The following is a 21,401-nucleotide window of genomic DNA, read 5'->3' as shown; positions in this document are numbered from 1 at the left end:
TCTGGGATGACAGGTGTGTACCACCATGCCTGGCTATTTTTTTTTTTTCTTAAGTAGAGATGGGGTTTCATCATGTTGACCAGGTTGGTCTCAAACCCCTGACCTCAGGTGATCCACCTGCCTTGGCCTCCTAAACTGCTGGGATTACAGGCGTGAGCCAATGCACCTAGCCTGAGTTTTGAACTATATGAATGTATTGTCCATTCAAATGTAGATAAGTAAAATACGTTAAAGCTTTTCTTATTAGTGAATACGTTGTATTACTCCTTACCTTACATAATGAAGCTTTTCTTTTTAGAACCCACTCCCTGTCTTTATCCTAAATTGTCCTATTAGCATACATAATGAAGGACCCCGGGGACTGAAAGGCATTCTTCTGACAAAATTGTTAATCGTAAATTTCAATTATCCACAGCCTGAATATGACACATCTCTGTCATATAAAATCCTTCCAGGTTATCTTCATTTTCATTTTACGCTGGGTAAAAACTAAGGGTTTGGGAGGGAGGGGCAGCAATTACTTCTAGGTTTCAAACTCAGAGGCAGGGTTGGAGGGAAAAAAAACCTAGGCTTTCCTTTTTTCTTTTCTGTTTTTTTTTTTTTTTTTCAGAAGGAGGAAGTTCATTATGTTTGGATCACCCACAGCTATAGATTCTAAAAACATTTTGGCTTTTTTTGAGGTGCTTTAGTAAAATATAACCCCAAATGATTCACTTGGACAAGTGGTCTTAACAGCAAGGAAAACAAACACTTTAGGAAAACAGCTATAAGCTTTCTGTCTTTTATCTTTACTATTTTCTCTGAGTCTGGCATGAAACAGATACACAGCAGCCTCCACAGGGGGTTAAGTAGAGAGCCATCCAAACATCAGAGTGTCATCCAGAATTCTGATGACTTCCATTTGTTGACTCTGATGCACAATATGCCTGGCTTGGGATGCAGAGACCATCATGCCCCTCCCAGAACAGACACTTGCAGAGTGTTCCAGGAACAGCAGCTCCCTCCAGCCCCCAGCACAAGATGCACACATCTCAGAACAAGCCTCCATCCTTTTCCTAGAGAACTGAGCATAAATAGCTTGTTCTATATCTGGCTCCAAGTCCATTTCTGTTCTGTCTTGGAGTAGAGTCTTAGCTCCCAGTTTGTTTTAAGTCAACTTTCAGCATCTACTTCAGTTCACTTGTTTGAATTACTAAGCTCTTGCTTCTGTATATTATCAAATGTAGGGATGTAAGGAGAATCAAACGATCCAGATACCTGCTTTTAGGAGAGATTAGAACGAAGCTGAAGGTGGAGGCATTAGTTCCTAGGTCTTCAGATTTCAGAGCAAAGGACCCACTCTGGAGCCTAAATTCTGTGAGAGACCACAGAGCAGCCTGAAATCCAAAGGAGTTTTACACAGGAAAAAGAAAAATACTGTGAGGACTTACACTAAATAATAATGTTGTTTTGAATGGGGTTGTGGGTAATTCCTATATTCTTCTTTATAACTTTTGTACTTTTCAGATTCCCTAATGTGAACTCACTACTTAGTAGGTCTGTAAGCTTAAACATTACAATGGCTTGGAATCTCATTTCAAAAAATCTTTAAAATGGGGACAAGAGTAAAAAATTCTTAGCTTCTATGGAAGAATAAAATGAAATCATAATCATACAGTGCCTGGCATACTGTGGTCGCTCAATAAACACTGCTTTCCTCCCCATCGTCCTCCTCTTTATTCTCTTCTTTCATTACAAGGTCAGCAGATTGAATCAGGACCAGCTGGGAGGGCTACTTCTATGAGAGAAGATCTGTCCGCAATCATGGTTTTCAATGTTTAGTGCACCAGAATCACCCTGAGGGCTTGTTAAAACAGACTGCTGAACACAACACATCTATGAGAATGGCCAAAATCCAGAACACCAAATGCTGGTGAGGATGTGGAGCAACACAAACTGTCATTTATTGCTGATGGCAATGCAAAATGGTACAGCCATTTTGGAAGACAATTTGCCAAATTTTTACAAAATTAAGTGTACTCTTACCATACAATCCAGCAATCATGCTCCCTGGTATTTACCTAAAGGAGTTAAAAACTTACGTCTAGACAGAAACCTGCATATGAATGTTTATAGCAGTTTTATTCATAATTGCTAAAATTTGGAAGTAACCAAGATGCCCTTCAGCAGGTGAATGGACAAATAAACTGCAGTACATGCAGACAGTGGAATATGATTCCATTCAAATGAGCTATCAGGTTGGTGCAAAAGTAATCGCGATGTTTGACATTATTTATATGGTTAATGGAAAACCCACAATTACTTTTGCATCAACCTAATGTTAAGCCATAAAAAGACTTGGAGAAAACTTAAGTGCATATTACTAAGTGAAAGAAGCCAATCTGAAAAGGCTACAGTCTGTATACTTACAACTATAGGAAATTTTGGAAAAGACAAACTATGGAGACAGTAAAAGGATCAGTGGTTGCTAAGGGTTAAGGGGAGAGAGGGATAAGTAGGCAGAGCACAGAAGAATTTCAGAGTAGTGAAACTATTCTATATAACACTACAATGGTGGATACACGTCATTATACATTTGTCCAAACCAATAGAATGTACAATAGCAAGAGTGAACCCTTAATGTAATGTATGGACTTTGGGTGATAATGACGTGTTCATGTAGGTTCATCCATTATAACAAATGTACCACTCTGGTGGGGGATATTGATAATGGGAGAGGCTATGCATTTGTAGGGGCAATGGGTATATGGGAAATCTCTGTACCTTCCTCTGAATTTTGCTATGAACCTAAAACTACTCTAAAAACATAAAGTCTTTAGGAAATAAAATTATTTAGGAAAAGAAAAAAATGAAACCAGACTGCTAGGTCTCACTCCCAGAGTTTCTGATACAAAAGTCCTGGGGTGGAGCCCGAGAATCTGCATTTTAGTAAGTTCCCAGGAGATATTGATGCTGCTGGTCCAGCGAGCACACTTTATTGGTCCAGAGAGCACATGTGGATCTACAAGATCTATAATAAAAGTCCATTTCAAATTAGTCTAAATGTAAATATCTGGTTGCTTCTTTCTTATTTCTCTTTCCTCCCTCCCTTTCTTCCTTCCTCCTACCTCCCACATTTTTTATCTTCATATTTGGGGGTTATAGAAACCAACCATATTTCTCACCTCTGCATTTTTTGTCAACAGCTCAAGTCTCTTCTTATGTTAAGAAACCAGGAGGGAGCAACAATGTTGTTTTGTGTTAAGTATCTTGTTTCATTCAGATACTAAGAAAGAGAAACAAGTATTCTCTGGGTTTTTTGCTAATCTGAACTGATATTGCCTATTCAGAATAGAAAGTCTTTTTGATGACTGATGGTTTAAAAAAAATCAGAAACTCTATAGGCTCCCTGTTGCCAAAGAATATTTTTGATATTTTAGGGTTTGTTTAATCTTTTATCAATATAAATATTTGAAAAATATAATAGTCAGGAAAATGGCTAAGGAAAACATTTCAGATCAGTGCTTGACAAGACAGATCAAGTTCAGCCTGAAGCCCATTAAAGCCCTACTCGTCTTCCACTCAGCAGCACCGTGTCCTTTCTTGGGGCCCATGAGCCCACTGAAGTTGAATACAAAGTGCTGTGTTTGCTTATGTGCATTTTTCTGGGAAGGTTTATGACCTTCAGTGGATTTTCAGAGGGATTGTGACACACACAAAAAAAGATTAAGAAATACTGCCATGGGGATGTGCTTGGTCAAAAACCACATCTTAATTTCTTGATAAAGAAGGTAAATTTCTAGCATGGGAGCATGGGGTGGTGAGAGGCCTGTTGAAAGAGGAGCAAGGCATAAACTCTACCAGTGAGCTAGCAAGATACCACCGTCTCAGCATTTCTCATTGTTAGAATAGAGAAAAATGTTTTCCTAAATGAGTCGTTGTCATGTTTAATGAGAGGTTCGTAAGGCCCTTTGCATAGTATCTGGTGTATGATAGATGCTAAATAAATGGCAGCCAGTAAGAGTGAAGTCCTGCTTGCTGTGCTATTTGTCTTATGGTGATTGCTACACAAGCACTAGAAGCAAAAATCTTTGGCATATCTTTGATTCGAATGAAGGATCAGTGGTCTCTCTCTGTGAGATAGAGGTTATTACCTTCATCTTACCAATAATGAAACTCAGGTTCATTTCCAAAAGGACTTAGGGGTAGGTGTTATTTTATGTTACATTCACTTATTCGAGCCATATTTTCTGCCAGTGAAGTATCATATCATTACATGCATATACCAGCATTTTACCCATTGTGTCTTGTGGGGAGTATCGTGATTTCCAAGCACTCAGCCTCTGAAACAAGTCTGAGAAGGACTGGTCAAGATGAGATCTTGGAAAACAGCTTGGCAGAGACTGGGAAGCATTGATGGGTAAAGATTCCTCCATGCCTTTCCACGGCCTTGTCTGGTTCTCAACTCTGTGCTCTGCCTCTGAACCACTGCCATGGTGAGGAGTAATGCTTATCCCCCCCACCCAGTCATGCTCCCTAGGAAGTAGTTTTGTACTTAAGCAAAAACTTGGCTAAGAAAGTGAAAATATAACATATGCTCACGCACAAAACAATAACACACGCATACCACTTAAAATATTTTGTTTTCTGAAAAAAGTGAGAACAAACAGACTCCAAATTAAGATAATATTTTAACTTAACTTACACTGTTGAGGTTGGTGATAACACTCAGCAGAAATGCTTACTGTTACTCCCAGCTAATTAGTCTCTTGTGTTATTACAGTTCCTCCTCTTAGCCAAGGACCTCACAAATGGAGTAGTTAGGTCCTTGCTACTCAGCATGTGGTCTGTGCATCAGCAGGATCAGCATAACCTGGTCACTTGTTAGAAATGCAGAATCTCAGGCCCACCACAGACCCGCTGAGTCTAAAATGTACATTTTAATAAAAGCTTCAGGTAATTCATATGCACATTAACGTTCAAGAAGCATTGGTTTAGGTAACCAAATACTTTCTGCTGAGCACATTTCCAGGGCATGGAGATAGCTTTCTGCTTCTTGCCTTTCTTCCTTCCAGTACACGGGAGGGTCAGTACCAGAGCACCTCTCTGCTCTCTAGAATCCTCCTCCTCCTCCTCCTCCTCCTTCTTCTTCTTCTTCTCCTTCCTTTCTCTTTCTCCTTCTTTTTTCTTCTTCCTCTTTATTAGAGACAGCGTCTCACTATGTTGCCCAGGCTGGTCTTGAACTCCTGGGCTCAAGTGATCCTCCCTCCTCAGCCTCCCAAAGTGCTAGGATTAGGCTGGGTGCAGTGGCTCATGCCTGTAATCCCAGCGTTTTGGGAGGCCGAGATGGGGCAGATCACTTGAGATCAGGAGTTCGAGACCAGCCTGGCCCACATGGCAAAACCTCGTCTCTACTAAAAATACAAAAAAATTAGCAGGGTGTGGTGGTGCACACCTGTAGTCCTAGCTACTCAGGAGGCTGAGGCAGGAGAATTGCTTGAACCTAAAAGGTAGATGTTGCAGTGAGCCGAGATCGTGCCCCTGCATTCCAAGCTGGGTGACAGAGTGAGACTCTATCCCAAAAATAAATACATAAATAATGTTTTTTAAGAAGGTAGCGAGATTACAGGTGTGAGCCACCACACTCGGCAAACCACCTCCTTCTTCTCCTTTTGTGGCTTCTGGCTCATTGAAGCATCTAGGGATGTGTCCCATGTTGATCAAGATTGATTGCCACCCTCTGCTGAAAAGCCCAGAGCCGGCAAAATCAGAAGCCAGGCAGAAGCAATTCTCCACTCCACCAAAATTCTTCTGTGTGGGCACTAACGGGTAAAGTGTAAAGGCTCTACTTCCCAATCACAGCACTCCTAGAGCAAGTTTTTAATGACTTAAAATGAAAGAACTTGCTGCTCAGGATTCTAACACATAATTAATAAGAGCATGCTGGAAAAAAAAAAAAAGAGAGGTTAGGAAGTGACGTGAGTAGAGGGAGATGTATTTAAAATAGAAACATTGTGGGCCTTGCTGGGGCACTGTTCTATTTATAGGTAAGCCACTTACCTAACAATTTCTGTGTAGGGAAGTGCTTTACCTAGTTCCACAGTGATGATTTTCAGCGAGTGCGCTTGCATACCAGTAGTGAATTTGAACCCACTATTGGCCAAGAGCAAGCTGACTATGTGGATCCTGGGACTGTCAATTCAATGTGTGTGCCTGTTTCAAGGGTAGCAAGGATTTGTTGTTAACCAGGTATAGTAGGAAACGCAGACACGGACATGACTGTCCTGAAGGAAGAAGTTTTTATGCTCACAGATCCCTAGAAACAGGAGGCGCTGCAGGTTGCACAAGGCCACATAGGGAAGCATTCAGGAGGCAGAGGAAGCAGGAAAACACAGGCAAGAGCCTTGATTGTGGTTTTCACAGGAAGGACCAGGCGAGGCCGAGTAGGCAGGTTCATGGCAAATTTGAGCACTTTCAGTGAGCTCTGGGGTATGGGAGCTGTGTCAAGCTGTCTTGTAGTTGGCCCTGGGGTGATTAAGGCAGGTCCCAGAGTGTAAGAATCCTTTTTTTTTTTTTGCAACTTAACATATGCTATTTTATTTAATTTTACAGAATATAAATTTTAAAAATAGGCATTATTAAAAGAGAAAAGACATTTTTAGTTACTCAAATCAAAATAAATACACATACAAACAAAACCAAAAATCTTATTCTAAATGAAATAAAAAAAAAAACTATTGGCAGTGTATATTGCAGGTGGGAAAACTAGATTAGGGAAATAGGTGGGAATTTAGAGAAGCTAAGCTCCAAGAATTTCTACTGCAGTTACATCACAGAATCAGTCCACATGAGACATCACAGCTACTGGACACTGGATGTCACCATGATGCCATTGCCATTGTACACTGGAAGTCACCACAAATACCAAAAGTATTTGTGCCTCTTGACCCTAGACTCTTCCGATATTCAAATTCTCAAGCAAAGAGTAAATTGGCTAACTTTATGACATGTGTCCTGAGCCCTCATGTGAGAGTTCAGAAAGCATAAGCACTTGTCTTCTGGCTCCCTTTCTCCTCTGCTTTCCTTTAGGAAAAAAAAAAAAAAGTAAAATTCAAGGGTTACATTCCTATTTTAAATTATATTAGAATTACATTTGTTCAAACTCTGCTGTCGATCAACATATGGAAAGGTACAAAATACCTTCACCCCTAAAAACACTAGATAAAATTAAAACCATGTATTTTGTGATACTATCAAAGAGCAGAGGATACAAGGTGAATTCCATTGAGAAACTAGTACTTTAAAAGTGAGCTGAGAGCTATGGCAACTTCCAAACTTGGGTCATCACATAGTCGGAGTACAGATGGATGAAGGGGCAGTCCTTCCATTGGAAGAGAGAGAATTTTCAGGGACAGAAAAAAATCAGCTGACCTTTATGCAAGAGTATGAACTGATAAAATATACTAGAAGGAGAAAGAGCTCCAAATACAATAAATTTCTCAGTCCAACACTTCTTGTTCTACCCTTATGCTACTTTTGTTGGGGGGCGGGGGGTAGGGAAAGGTTTGACGAAAGAACTAGAAAACTGAGAAAATTACATACCCCTGCATACTGTTGCAGTACTTGGGTTCTGGAGCCCTGCCAGAATGGAATTCAAAAGTAAACCAAAATAATCTGAAACAGTGTGTCCAACCTATTCCCAGCTCAAACAGACAAAGTCAATTGGCCCAAGTATGGGAATTGCAGGTTGGACAAATCACAGATAAATTCAATCTAATTTAAATTTTGGCCCAGTTTTTTTTTTTATTATAAAATCTCTTTAAGAAAAATTTTTCTTTCTTAGTTCTTTTTTTTTATTATTATACTTTAAGTTTTAGGGTACATGTGCACAACGTGCAGGTTTGTTACATATGTATGCATGTGCCATGTTGGTGTGCTACACCCATTAACTCGTCATTTAACATTAGGTATATCTCCTAATGCTATCCCTCCCCCTTCCCCCCACCCCACAACAGGCCCCAGTGTGTGATGTTCCCCTTCCTGTGTCCATGTATTCTCATTGTTCAATTCCCACCTTTGAGTGAGAACATGTGGTGTTTGGTTTTTTGTCCTTGCGACAGTTTGCTGAGAATGATGGTTTCCAGCTTCATCCATGTTCCTACAAAGGACACGAACTCATCATTTTTTATGGCTGCATAGTATTCCATGGTGTATATGTGCCACATTTTCTTAATCCAGTCTATCATTGTTGGACATTTGGGTTGGTGCCAAGTCTTTGCTATTGTGAATAGTGCCGCAATAAACATACGTGTGCATGTGTCTTTATAGCAGCATGATTTATAATCCTTTGGGTATATACCCAGTAATGGGATGGCTGGGTCGCACGGTATTTCTAGTTCTAGATCCCTGAGGAATCGCCATACTATCTTCCACAATAGTTGAACTAGTTTACAGTCCCACCAACAGTGTAAAAGTGTTCCTATTTCTCCACATGCTCTCCAGCACCTGTTGTTTCCTGACTTTTTAATGATCGCCATTCTAACTGGTGTGAGATGGTAGGTATCTCATTGTGATTTTGATTTGTATTTCTATGATGAAAAAAAAAAGAATCCTGAGAGAGTTCAATAAAGGAGGTGTTTGTGGATTTGGGCTCTGGATTGGTTGGTTTGTATGTAAAAGGCGCATTCACAAGCTAATTGTCTGCTTTCTCTAGCTAACCTTGGGAGGGGTAGTCCCTCCAGGGTCAGCAAGGCCTGAAAATGTCAACACATCAGAAATATAAAAATAAAAAGGCACGATTAATACCGGCCCAATGAAATGGAATGAGCCTTTGAAGCCAAAGTCTGGAGAAGTTCAAGCTGTCTGTTCAAGCTGTATCTACACACGCACACAATCATTTTGACCATTTGGAGGGAAGAACTAAAATTAATTCTGTAAGCTGTTCATCTAATATACATTTATTAGTGGACAAACTGAGTAATTCATTCGGGGGGTGACTAGGGAAGGTGGCATTAGTGAGCCCTAACGTCAGGAATATAAACCATGCTCTTAGGGGTATCCAGTAACTATCACCAAGAGAGATGGGAACTGTTGTTGCTGTTGTTATTATTATTATTATTAAAATGGTGTCCAGACATGGGGACAGAGCAAATGATGGCAGCTTCCCAAAGACACAGGGAGAGAAAAAGCAGGTTGAGTCGCTGAGGGTAGACATCAAAAAAGAGAACCTTGTCAGGGGCTAGCCTTTGACATGAGGAGCTCTGGGATTCTGCAGTGGAAAGTCCAATGAGATCTCCTCTCAGACTAGGGAGGTTAAGTGATGTGACAGAGGTCACAGAGGAAGAAAAAGGCAGATCCCAAGCCCAAATCCAGCTCAATGGGCTTCTTAGCCTGGAGAAGTCCAGGGTAGTGTTTCTCAAACTTTAGCTGCTTCCAAATCATCCAGAGGGTTTGTTAAAACAGAGTGCTGGGCTCCAGCTCCAGTATCTGGCTCAGTAGGTCTGGAAAGGGATCTGACAGTTTGCATTTCTAAGTTCCTAGGCAATGCTGATGCTGCTGGTCCAGGGACCACACTTTGGGAACTCCTGCTCTATAAACTTCCACCACTAGATAGAGACAGCTTGGATATTACTTTCCTAACAGGCCATTACCATGCTCCTAACTCCCAAGGAGGGCTTGTCTACTGGAATATAGCAGAAAAGTACATTAATTCATAATAGGGCCAGGAATGATCAGTGTTCAAATGTCTCCTTCCTTCCTCTGTTTCTTCTCCTCTTCCCCTACCCTTACTCACTGGGGAAAGATTTTGGCTTAACAGTCAGCTCCCAGGTTATTTTCTAATATGTTGAAACCTCCAACTAGGCGAAACAGAAAATACAGGAAGCCTGAGAGGCTAAATTGCTGTAAAATAATGTTAAAAGAAAAGGAAATAGATTAAAAATCCGCTTTGGTTAGGGACTGCAAAGAGCCTTGGGGGAGAATTGAGAGTAGAGTAGAGAGTAAGAGGATCTGGAATCACTGCAGGAGGTTAGGAGGAGAAGAGAGAAGAAAGGTTCAGTGAACTATGGACTAAATGTCTTTTATAGCCTTCAACAGATACAATTAGAGATTGAAGTGATTTTTACTCCTGAACTGTCTCTTTGATTGTGGTACCATGTGAGTCTGGGTCACATGGGCTCTAGGATTGATAAGGAACACAAAATTGGTCTTAGAGTGGTGGTGATGGCTTTATTTAGACTCATTCTCTCCATTCCATTTCAACAGATGGCAAGAAAGCCAGCCAGGAAGGCATTATCAAGACACCCGAGGAAATTCAATAACACTGATGTTGCGTATTTAATTTTGAGTTATTTTAAAATTTGTAGTATGATTCTTCTTTGTTGCCTCCAAACATTCAGTAAAAGTTTATTATACGAAACAGAAATGTCCCGGAGAATGAGAAAGAAAGTAGTGTGTCTGTATTGGGCACAAAGTGGTAGTGAAGAGGATAGCAGCTGAAAAGAGCAGTGATGCAAAAAGTAGAGGGGATGGAAATGAGACCAGGAGTGGTGATTTGGAGTAAGAGGTGACAAGTGAGTGTGAAAATAATATAAAAATTGTAGAAAGCACTGGGTTCCTTACAGGGTATAATAGTTCTTTAACCATTAAACACAAAGTTGGTTCCAAAAGCTGGAGAATAGTGGTACCTCTTAATGCTGGAGAAGAGAGTTGGATCATTTAAGCAATTTTTATAAACTCTTATAACTTATTTAAATGTACATATGATCTGTCTTGAAACAAGAGAGCTATTATGCTAAGAGTCAAGTCACCAGGAGGTGACTTCAGGATATGAAGAAAAAAGATATTCAATACCAATGTCATAAGAAAGGCTGCATTTTGTAATGTCCCTAGGTGGATTCACCTTGATCAAAGAGATTTGAACAAGGAGTTAAACATCTGGATTACAGGAAATATTTAAACAGTGTTGGTATTCTCAAAGAACCACAAAGTCTGATTTAACTTAACCAGTTGGTTTTTAGACTAAAAATCACCTGCCTGCCTCTGAAATACTTAGAGAGCAATTTTAGCATTCAAATGCACAGCAACCTGACACAGGATCAATAATTTCTTTATTTTTTGAGGTTCAGTTTTAGGTATGCTGCCCTCATTGAATCCTACTTTCCAGACTATAGAATTAAAGTATGTCTCCTATTTTTATGATATATCATACTTGTCATAGTATTATTCTCTATTATATCACTATCATATATATTATTACTATATGGCATATCATGTATATATCATAAAAATAGCCTGAATCAACAGCCTGATAAGCCTGCAATGAGCAGGCCCAGAGGATAGACACCCATGTCTGGGGTGTGAATTGAAAAATATTTCTGCTAAGGTGCCCAACTTCTTCCTTAGGACAAAGGCTATTTTACTCAGGAAGGTAATACACTAGACAATTTAAGTGGGTTGCATTGTAAGAGGTCTCTGATGTCACAAAATCCCAGTTCTACCATTTACTAGGTTAATATCTGCAGCCTCACTGTTCTCATCTGTAAAATGGAGGTAAGTGTAACTATTTCACAGCACAGCGCCTGGAGTTCGGTGCAGGTTCAGTAAATGTTAATGTCCTTCTCCCTTTGGTGTCTTTTTGGGTTACTCATAAGCTCACAAAGAGGGGCAGGATAGGAACACAAGGGCTGATCTCATTTCCAGCCTGTGAGAAAGTAGGCTAGATAGAGATGAAGGTGCTACACAGGTAGAGAACTGACCTGTCTTTGAAACCTTTTAAATGCCAAGCATTGTCTATAGGCTACATGAACAAAATGCCTCACCTATTTCATTTTTCAAAAGTCTGTGGATGCTGTTATATTCCTAAAATGTAATTTTAAAAATATCCATTTTGAATATATGGTAGCTTTGGTCATTCTGTATGTTCTCAATCACTGGATGATAAAAGTATGACTATGCTAGTAGATGGCATCCTCCCTCTCCACCTCTCCCCTCTTTTTAAACTTTTCCTTTTTTAAACAAAAAAGCCACCTCTGATTGGAATAGGCTTGGACTGTCTGACCTGGAACTGGAGTCTTGTCCTAAGCTAAGGAGGCAGGCAGGATCTAGGTGGCCAGAAGACTGGGTAACCCTTGGCTTTGGGATTGGGGATGAGAAAAAGAAAGTGACGACAGGAGAATGTGCCCCCATCTCCCCTCACCCCCAATACAAATGTGTGGGGTTAGTTTGGCCTAGGCTTTCCATAGGACTGTGAAGCAAAGTGACAGCAAATGAGCAACAACCTCAAAGCACAGCTGGCTGTGTGAGGAAAAACCAGATTCTGCCATAGACTGGGAGATTTGGAATCCTTCCACAGGCAGAATTGTAATTCTATTTGCTTTACCCCCTCCCACATTCTCTACTTCCTTTTGGTTTCCCCTCTGCTCATCTTTCCTTCTTTCTCAGTTCTTCATCTTTTCACACTCGTGGAGAAACCTGATTCCATTAGTGAGAAAAACTTGTGAAACAAATATTTTGGTTGTATTACAAGTCAGTTGTCATTTGTTTTCCATTTCCGCTGACTATTTACATCTGCCTCCCTGCCTGGCTTTATTTGGAGGTGGGGGAACATGTAGTCAAGCCTTAGTGCATGAACTAAAACAGGGATGACTCCAGAGCAGTAAAACATGATCAATTAAGATGATTGCTATTTTAAAAACTTTCATTTTAGCTATATACTTTTTTTTTTTAAATTTTGAGACAGTCTTGCACTGTCGCCCAGGCTGGAGTGCTATGGTGCAATCTCAGCTCACTGCAACCTCCAATTCCTGGGTTCAAGCAATTCTCCTGCCTCAGCCTTCCAAGTAGCTGGGACTACAGGTGCACATCACCACGCCCGGCTAATTTTTTTGTATTTTTAGTAGAGATGGACTTTTGCCAAGTTGGCCAGGCTGGTCCCAAACTCCTGACCTCAGGTCATCCACCCGCCTTGGCCTCCCACAGTGCTGGGATTACAGGCGTGAGCCACCGCACCTGGCTGGCAATATACTTTTTAACCATTTGAAGGGTGTTTTCTGAAGACCATATGGATACAAATGGAGTCTTGCCAGCTGCAACCAACTTTGTAATGTAACAAGTTTTACAGATATATGCCATTCTTGGAACTTTGAATCGCACCGTAGATACTACTTTATGTCTTGCTTTATTTTACGTCATATTTTGTTATATAAATTTTCCTTGTCATAAAATGTATTCATAGAGGAAAACATCTTTCATGGTAACATTCTATACTCCAGTGTATAAGGTAATAACACGTATGTAATCACCCTTCATTTGTTGGATATTTAGATTAGTCCTGGTTCCTACTAATATAATCCATGCTGCGATGGCCGTCTTTGTGAACAAAAGCACCACCTGCATTTGTGGCCCTTTCCATAGGACAGTCACTTGAAGTGACAACTCCTTGGCCAAAGAATATGAACATTTTGTGGGCTCTTGACCCATCTTGCCAAATTGTTTTCCAGAAAAGTTGCACTGTCTCACTACTCCATACCTACTACCCCTACCCTGTCTCCAGTCTCCACGTGAGTATTGCAAGAATAAAATGTGAAATCCTTGGTATACAGTACTTGGCAACTACTAGTGACTCCGTAAATGGTAGTTGATGGTGACGTTGCTGATGAACGAGTTTATCATCACTGTTACCTCTTCCTCTTCTCACTGACTTGGTGTAGGGCCACAGTGCTTCTATAGTGCTCTAGGGTTTTCTCTGTTGTACATCATCTGCATGTCCAGAATCACCCGTTTATGTCCCCATGGTGCACTGCCAAGGAACTGACTGGCTAAACTGACAAATTTCTTGAAACAAGGGCCATTTTAAGAAAAATTACTTACAGGTTTACCTGCCGTGGATTTTCAATTAGTGTCTTAAGACCAAACTCAGTGGTTCTGAGCTCAGGCCATATAATAGGGTCACCTGGGAGATGTTTACACAATACTAAAGCATGACCTTTGTTGAAGGGAAGGCCTGGGCATTGGCATTTTAAAAATTCTTCCCAGGCAATTCTTTTGAGATAGAGTTTCTCTGTCACCCAGGTGAGTGCAGTGAAAAGTGGTCACGGCTCACTGCACCTGCAACTCCCTCTCCTCAGCCTCTCGAGTAGCCCAGACAATTCTTATGTAAGTGAGGGATGAGAACCACCCCCCTTAACCCAAAAGGCAAGTAATTTAGGAATTCCAGTTGCCATGTGGGACCTAGTGGGAGACTTATTTAGAAGCTAGGTGTCCTTCATGGGGTTTCCCAAAGATTAAACCATGAATACTGGATGAAAACTTAAGGGTCCATGATACCTCAACAGGTTGGCAAGTATTAACTAACATTCTGCCTGCTTGAGAGGCCAGATACATCAATGAACTCTTTCTAGAAAAGCTCTGATTCTCTCTGTTTATAATAACTTTCATAATACCCCGCCAGAAGAAGAAACTGAAGCTCAAAGTGGTGAATTAACTTGCTCTGAGTCTCTAGCTGCAAGAGACCAATTTGAGAATCACATCCAGGACTCCAAATTCCATGCTCTTTCTGCCACATCATGTTGCCCTTAAAAAATTACATCCATCTTTTTGTACTCATGTAACTGATTTTGATTTTATTTTTTTGCTATGCGGGGCTGACTTGGCTCCTCATTTTCAAAGAAGCTTGCCAATAAAAGTGCTCCCCGAACCAACAAACAATAGTTGTATTTTCATCAGATATTATAGGTGTGTCTGAGACATAGCCCAGGAGGCATGTGGCTGTATCTATTCATCTCTTTATAAATATTGATGAAGAATGGTAAAAATGTTTTAAAGGAAACTTTATCTGAAGGAGTGTCTTGGAACGCAGCTGTTTCTTTCCATGTCTTTCATATTTCTTACCCCTGGCACTGAAATCCAAACACCCAAGGGTGGGCCACATCCTAGGGTTTATTTATGACTGTGGCATCAGCAATTCTGTATTGGGTTGGCTTTGGGGGAGGGTGGCCCCAGGAATTACCATTGGCATACCTGGTCATTGTCCCTGAGCTATGACAAAAAATAACACAGTAGCTCCACAGAGGGAGTTCTGAGTTGCAGATAATTTTATGAACTCCCTTTATTTCAAGGATATGAGAAAAGAAAAAAGCCTATTTTGTAGCAAAGAAGACTGAGGTGAAGAAACATTGCTTAGCTTGCCTGAGGACATAGTAACACTGGCACGTGTTGGAAGGGAAGTCAGGCCTTCAGGGGTGTGTTACACTGGGGCCTGCTCCACTACTCATCATTTTCCTTTATTAGTTTATCATTTAAAAGTTGAGGACAAAGAAGTATATACAAAGAGGTTTCTCCTTCCTTAGTTACAAGAGCAAGATTGAAAACAATTTAAATGGCCAACATTAGGAAATGTTTAAGAGAAAAAATACGGTCTATTTATTCTATAAAATATCTAAATATTAAAAGTAATAGTTAAAAAATAGTTTGTAATGACTTGGAAAATGCTTTAGTAGAAATTATCTTTCTGCTGCTTTTTCATCTTCTGGACCTCTAAGCCCATGGTACTCAAAATGCGGTCCTCCCACTGGCCAGCAACATCAACTTCAAGCTTGTGAGAAATGTGGAATCTCAGACCCTAGCCCTGCTGAATCAGCATTGGCATTTTAGCACCATCCCCAGGTGATTCACATCACATTAATATTTGTACCTATCTGAGTAAAGAGTCTCAAAGATTCAGTCCTCAGACAACTTCTCAACTCTGAATACATCTGTGCCTTAAGTTAGTGATTCTGGTGGCATATTAAGTTTCTTATTCTATTGCTCTGGGATGTGGCCATGGGGCATAGCACTTGTGTAAGTAACTCAGATGTTTCAAAAATACAGATGAGGTCAAGATCTACCATCTATGTCAGTGGTGCCCAAACTTTTTGGCACCAGGGACTGGTTTCATGGAAGATAATTTTTCCACGGATGGAGAGGCAGATGGGGGATTGTTTCAGGATGAAACTGTCCCACCTCAGATCATGAGGCATTAGATTCTCATAAGGAGCACACAACAGATCCCTCCCATGCACAGTTCACAGTAGAGTTCCGGCTCTATGAAAATCTAATGCTTCTGATCTGACAGGAGGCAGAGCTCAGGTGGTAATATGAGCCATGGGAGTGGCTGGAAACACAGATGAAGCTTTCCTGCCGCTCACCTCATGCTGTGCGGTGCGGTTCCTAACAGGCCACAGAGTGGTAAAAGTCCTCGGCCTGGGGGTTGGTGACCCCTGGTCTGCATGATTTCCCCTGTGATACAGTTTTAAGCAGAAAATTCATGATACCAAGTTGTAGGTTCTATGTGTTATTAATTATGGAAAAATGCATACAGAAAAAGACTGGAAGAGAATATACCAAAATATTAATCATTATAAAAATTGAGCTGGGCCCAATGGCTCAGGCCTGTAATCCCAGCACTTTGGAAGGCAAAGCAGGTAGATGGCTTGAGTCCACGAATTCAAGACCAGGGCAACATGGCAAAACCCCATCTCTACAAAAAAAGTTAGCCAGATGTGGTGCTATGTCTGTAGTCCCAGCTACTTGGGAGGCTGGGAGTTGGGAGGATTGCTTGAACCCAGGAGGTTGAAGCTGCAGTGAGCTGTGATCACGCCACTGCACTCCAGCCTGGGCAAGAGAGTGAGGCCATCCAGAGAGAGAGAGAGAGAGAGAGATGCATTCTTTTGAGAAGGAGTCGGTTTCTTCATATTTTTCTTTCTAGTGGTCATAAATCTCAGGCCACAGACTCAGATGTGCAAGAGACATTAACTTTATTCTTTCATACCCCAACTTAATTTCTACTTAGTTCCTCAATCTGCTTGTGGTGAAAACTTTTCGGTCAGTTCAGAGGGACCTCTGTCAAATCAAGTTTTGCTCAGTCAAGCTGCCACTAACCTATGGCATCATTGTGCAAATTAGAAAAAGATCCCCTTCAGGAGGGTGCAGCCCCACGCCAACAGAAACTAGATTTCTGCCTACACCTGCTTCTTAACCTGGGGGTCCCTGCGCAGTGAATAGTATGCATTTCTGTGTATAGTGGTTCTGGAGACAGCTAAGGTAAGACCCCACGTCTTTATCCAGTGTTTCAGGCAAATTCCAGGAAGCTTTCAGGTGGCACTGGACTGAATGGAGAGAGGCCACGGAGGGTGTAAAGTCCCTGTAGCCTTCATCACTGACATTGTCCTTGCTAGTGTGCTCTGATTCCCATTAAGTCACCAAGGGAATTGACTGAACAGACTAAGCTTTTTGGGGCTGGCCTCTCTCTCTAGACATCTAAGCCCCTCTGGGAAATAACTGGCTGCTCCATGAGCCTCCCAGGGAACTCCATGAGATCATCTCAGCCCTGTCTGCCCGGATAGCCTTTGCAGCCATTCCTTAAGTTACATTTGGGGAAGCTGCCTAATGGCTGCTGCCCTCCTGAACTTTAGTTACGTGCCCCAGAGCTTCTGTTCTTAGATAGCTCAAACTTTCTTATGAGTTTTTTTTGCCACCTCTCCCTTCTCTAAGAATGGCTGGGGGCTAGAGCAGGAACGGGCAGGACATAAAGCCCTTCCTCAGTGCTATTCTTTTCTACGCGGGAGATCTTCTGTTCCTCTGCGGCAGGCAAACTGCCTCTTGTATCATTTTGTGCTCTTCCAGTCTATTGCTTATCCACGGGCTTCATGTCCTGGTCTAAGATTTACAAATCAAAACTTTGACTTAAGGCATTTCCTCTACTTTTCTCTAGTTTCACTCTTACCTGGCTTAGTGAGGCATAATGTTTTTGCAGGTGGTCTGATGTCTGTTATTACAGGGAAATGCAAGGTTCACAGTGAGAACCCGACACTGGTTTTAGCTCATTCCTTGCAGGAAGCCTGATTTTTCTCATTCAATTTTGTTGGTAAAAATATAATGAAGGCTGTAAAATTCAATGCAGGATGAGAAACACAACATTCATTCCTGGGTACTCGTAGACATTCATGGAGACATTTAGGAGCAGCACTTGGGGAGACAAGAGCACGTTCTTCTGCCTGACTCCATCTTCCCTACTGAAATGCTGGTTTCGAGTTCACATACCCAGAGATCACTGAAAGCCAGCCACTGGGGAAGGGCTAGTGGGGGGAATAATACAGGGGAAAACACTTCACCCGTGGGTATTCACGAGCTTCCCCAGGAGTGCTTTTAGATCAGAAGACAACTGGTGAATTTCCAGGAACAGCTGCTTCAGTGCCGCCACATCCGTCAGCTCTCAACACTTGTTAGTGTCTGTCCTCCCTCCTTTGGAATTTAGAACTGTGGTCATGGTCTGGTTGCAAGAATCTCGTTAAAGAGCTTCCCTTTCTGTATTAGTTTGCTAGGGCTGCCATTAACAAAATACCAGAGACTGGATGGCTTAAACAACAGAAATGTGTTTTCTCACAGTTCTGGAGGTTGGAAGTCCAAGTTCATGGTGTGATCAGGTTGGTTTCTGGTAAGGCCTCTCTTCCTGCCTTTGTAGACAGCCACTTTATTCCTGTGTCCTCACATAAACCCTTCTCTGTGAGCACACAAGGAAAGAAATTTCTGGTGTCTCTTCTCCTTCCTAAAAGGACCCCAGTCTTTCAGATTAGAGCCTAACCCTCAGGACCTCACTTAATCTTAATTACCTCCCTAAAGGCTTGAACTCCAAAAACAGTCACATTGGGAATTAGGAGTTAACATCAGAATGGGCGTGGGGACTGGGAGCACAGTTCAGTCCTTTAACACTTTCCCTGACAAAAAATTTTGTGATCACCCACTATGTGCTGGGCCCTGTGCCACATGCTGGGGATAATAATTTATAAAAATGTTTCAGCCCCTGTCTCAAGGAGCTCCTCCTCTAGGGACTGAGTCTGCAGCCATCGGAGGAGTGGGGTGCACGATGAGATGTCTGGAAATGGACCTCCGTGGTAAGTGGGGATTCCTGTGTAGCTTTTGCTGTGATCGTATCTCAAGAAAGCAAATTCTACAAATATTCTGAGTGGGTGGTAGTAGAGCTATTTTCTTGATATGGCAGAGTCGCATACAAAAGCCCTTAAAGGGATCAATGAGATGAATTTCTGAGCTAGTCTGAAACAAGAACTGGGGATGAACTTTGGCAATTGGGCCAGAACTTAAACACAGGATTTTGCTGGGGTCCCGAGGTTCTGCCCATTTGGGACCGTCTCTCTCACATGCGCCACACCATTCCCCTTACCACGCCAGCAGGCTCGAAGAGGCAGCTTGTTAGGTTTTGGTAGGTTTTGAGAGTGAGAAGGCCTGGGGTGGGGGTTGCGGCAAGAGAAGACCAGCAACCCCTCTCACATTATCAGCTGTGTAGAACCAAGGGAAACCTAAGAAGATCCGCCAAACAGAAAAAGCTGAGATTATGCTTCACAGACCCAAAGACTTTTAAGCCCTTTATTAGCTGCCACAGAATCACCACATGGCAGTACAAAAATGTTCTTGAACTTGACACTTGAACTTGGCTGCAACCCTGCTGGTAAAACTTAGTAATTAGGCAAACAAAAAGCTGGGGAGTGCAATTATGGCCATTGAACCACTAGGGGGCACTCATGGTTTCTCATTCCGAAGAGGAGAGGGGAGGAGGAGGTTGTGGGGCTGTGGCATAGGGTGGGGCATTCAATGTGGTATTGGAGAGGGATGAAAGTTAAAGTTGTTTTGTGTGTTTGTTTTTTGGAGGGAGAGGTGTTAAAGATTTAGTTATTTCGCTAATAATATAGTATGCATTAACCTGGCCTTGACTTCTGTGAAGCTAGCGGGCCCAATAGACTAGCTGGTGGAGAGTTCTGGAGTGTGATATCCCAAACAAATAATTGCTCACTTTAAGATAACTTTCTTTCATGGGCATTAGAAAAAGGGCATGTTTTGCATCGTAAGGGAGAGCGTTTTATGTGCATGCACACACATACTAAACAGACACACCTACTGACTTAAATACATCATCAACACACTGTCTGAATATTGCTTCAGGCTGGAAAACAAGGTTGCATCCAAATTGTGTCATCTTTTCAAAATACAGCTGGAGAGAAAATGCTGTCTATATTTCAGGGAGCTTTTAAATTTCAGTGACATACCAGTCTAGGCTGCCAAAAGCTAGAAGAACATGAGTCATCAAGCTAGGCACACTGATCATAGGAAACACCAGGTCTCAGGCTCCAGCCTTCCCCTATCCTCTTCCCTACCCCTAAACAAATTTGTGGCTTGTGGCCAATACCAGGATTTGCTGTTAGTCCCCATGTTCCTGGGGCCTCCTTTCCTCTAAGGTCTTCCAGCCATTATAACTGGCTTTCTTCCCTTTTATACCTAATAGAGAACTGCTGAGGGCCTTCTTCTTTGTATTTGGGATTATCAGATCAAAAGATTGAAAGTATGATTGAGAACCTGGCAAGCATCCTGTACCCAGATTTGCCACCCTCATCTCATCTGCAGGAGGTGACAGTCAGAAGCAGAAGTTAGACCAAGGGCAAGGGCCCTAAAACATTCATTAGGCAAAAGCAAGAAAGCTTGCCTGCCACTGGGGCAGGTGTTGGGCTTGAAACGTTCAGTGTCATTATCTTATTTAATTTTTACAACAATCTGCCAGTTGCTATTACCACCTCCATTTTACAGATAAGGAAACCGAGGACCAGAGAAGCTAAGTACTTTCATACAGATCTGGGATTTAAATTCAGGCATTCTGAGTTAAAGTCGAATGTATTTTTTAGTCCTAGCTACAAAGCCACTGTCTACCAGAACTACTTGAAATCTCCTTCCCTTTTCTCTGGCTTCTCCTTGTAATTGAGGATCTTACATTGGCAATGGTTATATGAATGATGATGATGATGATTACAATACCAGCTAACTTTTATTGATTACTTACTATAGGCCAAGCAATGTGCTCAACACCAAACCTTTATATCTCCAATTCTCACAGAAAATTTACCATGAAGTTAGTATTTTTACTGCCATTTCATAGATGAGGCACCTGAAGCTTAGGAATGTTAAGAAATTTTCGCAAGATTACACATCCAGGTAGAGCCTGGATTGGAACCTAGGTCTAACTGCCCCTAAGCCCAAGTATTTAAACCACTATGCTATACTGTGCATAGGGAGATAATTGAATCTATGGAGAAATACTCAGGGCTGTGGTACTACTAATCAGATCTTTAAAAACTGAAAGAATAATGAAAAGGGGTATAGTCCTGTCTTTATGTGGCATGGTATAATGATGAAGCTGGAAAAGGGTGCTTACATTCTAAAACAGGAAGCTTTCTAACCTTCCGTGCTTAGAAAAATAATCAACTCTGATTATTTCCATGTATTCTGTTCTTGAATTGGAAATTCCAGGAGTCTGGTTTTAATTGCATAGGAAGTCAACCTGGACTGTTATTGTTTGTCAGGAGTCCGTTTTATCATTTTTA

The 21,401-nt window shown here is 41.5% G+C and overlaps 1 long non-coding RNA gene across 2 annotated transcripts in view; it reads right to left on the bottom strand.

The window, feature by feature from the left end:
* Window positions 1-765: 765 nt before the first annotated feature.
* LOC131381053 (uncharacterized) overlaps window positions 766-21,401 on the bottom strand; it is a 78,171-nt gene continuing 57,535 nt past the window's right edge. The window contains exon 5 of one of the 2 annotated variants that reach the window (XR_009209475.1): window positions 766-1,260. This is a non-coding gene — a long non-coding RNA (uncharacterized LOC131381053). The remainder of the gene's footprint in view (window positions 1,261-21,401) is intronic. The other variant, XR_009209476.1, reaches the window with a different exon arrangement.

The sequence above is a fragment of the Hylobates moloch genome, unplaced genomic scaffold, assembly GCF_009828535.3.
Source record: "Hylobates moloch isolate HMO894 unplaced genomic scaffold, HMol_V3 SCAFFOLD_13, whole genome shotgun sequence".
NCBI lineage: Eukaryota > Metazoa > Chordata > Mammalia > Primates > Hylobatidae > Hylobates > Hylobates moloch.
Note: the sequence above shows the minus strand (reverse complement) of the source record. Positions and strands in the feature narration are given on the sequence as shown.